Source organism: Phocoena phocoena, chromosome 4 (genome assembly GCF_963924675.1).
Source record: "Phocoena phocoena chromosome 4, mPhoPho1.1, whole genome shotgun sequence".
Lineage (NCBI taxonomy): Eukaryota > Metazoa > Chordata > Mammalia > Artiodactyla > Phocoenidae > Phocoena > Phocoena phocoena.
The window spans coordinates 134,548,941-134,551,697 of record NC_089222.1 but is presented as its reverse complement, the minus strand read 5'-3'; the positions used below and the strand labels follow the sequence as shown (position 1 = coordinate 134,551,697).

General features: G+C 46.2%; 1 pseudogene; it reads right to left on the bottom strand.

Annotated features, from left to right (window-relative positions):
* Window positions 1-993: 993 nt before the first annotated feature.
* LOC136122112 (heterogeneous nuclear ribonucleoprotein A1-like) lies at window positions 994-2,472 on the bottom strand (annotated as a pseudogene).
* Window positions 2,473-2,757: the final 285 nt, after the last annotated feature.

Genomic DNA, 2,757 nt, shown 5'->3' with positions numbered 1-2,757 from the left:
ATGGGGAGTCGTTTAATGGATACAGAGTTCCGGTTTTGCAAAATGAAAAAGTTCTGGGGATTGGTTGCATAACGTGAATAGACTCGACAATACTGAACTACACACTTAAATATGGTTAAGATGGTAAATTTTATGTTATGGGCATTTTACCACACATTTTTTAATGTTTTTAATAAATTGGAAAAAAATCTTCGTTTTAGAAACATCATAAAAAAAAAATTCTTTTTCTACCAAGAAAGCCATATTTCAGCTGACTCTTATTCAATTCTTCCATGGGCTGCTCAGCTGTCACCAGTCCTGATACCAGCCAAAGAAGGATTAATCAATTTTTCTTCCACACTCCCATGTCCTCTGATCAAAACTCTATTTCAGTAATTATTGTATTCTGATCAATGTTCAGATTCTGTGTGTCTCCACCTCACTCTCTCGAATGTGAGGTTTTGAAGGCGATGATTTGCCCTACAGCTATTTGGTAGATGCTGCTGGAGGTCGAACCCTCAGGCACTTCTTCTCTCCTCCTTCCTGTCACAATCCCCATTTTAATCTGGTGTCCCCCCTTCTCCAATCTGTCCACATGCTTCAGAGGAGGCTGGGCCCTCAGTGCGTGGGCCATGAGGAGTCCAAGTCAATCATGATGGCGCCATTCCCCTTGTCAAGGACTGGTTCCAACATAGTCATGGGCCAATTTTGTGGTCAACGAGATAGGAGGGGGTTCTGCTGAGGAGCTTCAGGAAAAGATTTCCTTGCCTTTTTTTTTTTTTTTTTAAAGACACATTTAGTCAGCTTCATGATCAGACCATTACATTTAGCCATCAGCAGCATGGGTGCAAAAAAAAAAAAAATCTACATTAAAACCCTTTGTTGGAATGCTTTATACTTTCCACAGAACAGAAACTTAAATAATCTGTTATACAATTGGTCACAAATACAGTCTTCCAGTTTTTTTTGCCCAAGCACATGAGTATTGTCTAAAATATGTCTTCTTTGTAGCAGCTAGTCCCTGCCACCACCGTGCTTGGCTGAGTTCACAAATCTGTTGTAGCCTGGAGCTTCCCCGTCACTTCTCTGGCTCTCCTCTCCTGCTAAGCTTTGTTTCCCAGCAGTAATTAAAATCTTCTGCCCCCGCCATAGCTCCTGCTGCTGCTGGAACCACCACAGCCACCTTGGTTTCATGGTTCGGCAAAGTATTGGCCTCTACCACCACAGGGGCCAGCACTTCTGCCTCCAAAGTTTCCTCCTTTCACGGGTCCAAAATTTGAAGATTGATTGTCATAACTGCCAAAATCATCGTAGCTTCTGCCACCTCCAAAATGGCTTCCATCTTTACCAAACCCATTATAGCCATCACCACTGCCACCATATCCACTGCTACCACGGCTGCCACCAAAGCAACCTTGGCCACTGAAGTTTCCTCCATGACCAAAGATGTCATTCCCACCAAAACCCCCTCCAAGACCACCACCAAAGTTTCCAGAACCACTTCGACCTCTTTGGCTGGATGAAACACTGTCATCTCTTGCTTAGGTAGGGCTTTCCTTTCTTCACAGTTGTGGCCATTCACAGTGTGGTATTTCTTTTTTGTTTGTTTTGTTTTTGTTTTTTTAAACCTGTGTTCTTTTTTTTTAATTAATTTATTTAATTTATTTATTTTTGTCTTTGTTGCTGTGCACAGGTTTTCTTTAGTTGCAGCGAGCGGGGGCTACTCTTCCTTGTGGTGCGCGGGCTTCTCATTGCGGTGGCTTCTCTCGTTGTGGAGCATGGGCTCCAGGTACGTGGGCTTCAGTAGTTGCAGCACACAGGCTCAGTAGTCGTGGCTCGCGGGCTCTAGAGCGCAGGCTCAGTAGTTGTGGCGCACGGGCTTAGCTGCTCCGCGGCGTGTGGGATCTTCCCAGACCAGGGCTCGAACCCATATCCCCTGCATTGGCAGGTGGATTCTTAACCACTGTGCCACCAGGGAAGCCCCACAGTGTGGTGTTTCTGAATGACAATCTTGTCTACGGAGTCATGGTCATCAAAAGTTAGGAAAGCAGCGCCTCTCCTTTTGCCACTGCCTAGGTCAGTCATGAATTCAGTCACTTCGATTTTCCCATACCGTTCAAAATAATCTCTTAGGTGATGTTCTTCAGTGTCTTCTTTAATGTCACCACCAAAAATCTTTTTCACAGGTAAATGGGCACCAGGTCTTTGAGAATCTTCTCTTGAGATGGCCTTCTTTGGTTCCACCACTCTTCCATGCACCTCGTGTGGCCTTACGTTCATGGCCGCATCCACCTCCTCCACAGTGGCGTATGTGACAAACCCGAAGGCTCGGCAGTGCTTGGTGCTCGGATCCCTCATTGCCACACAATCTGTGAGCACTCCCCGCTGCTCAAAATGGCTCCTCAGACACTCATTGGTTGTTTCAAAGCTCAAACCTCCAATGAAGAGCTTCCACAGCTGTTCGGGCTCTTTGGGACACTCTGACTTGGACATGACGGCAGTGGAGGGGGGAGATGTCAACGATGCTTACTCAGCAGCATCCATGGGCACAAAGCCCATCTACCGAACATATCTCGATTTCCTTGCTTTTAAAAGAAGACCCAAGGAAGAGCTTATTCCTCTGCTTAGGAGGGATGTTGTCCGCCCAAACGAGACACAGGGGATGAAAGCCGCTCTCTTGACACCAGTCTGAGGGTTAAGCCAGCACCAGAAAGGGGCAGAGGCAAAGGAATCCGGAAAGACAGAGGAAGAGCCAGAGTCACGCTGCCTTTGGATCCC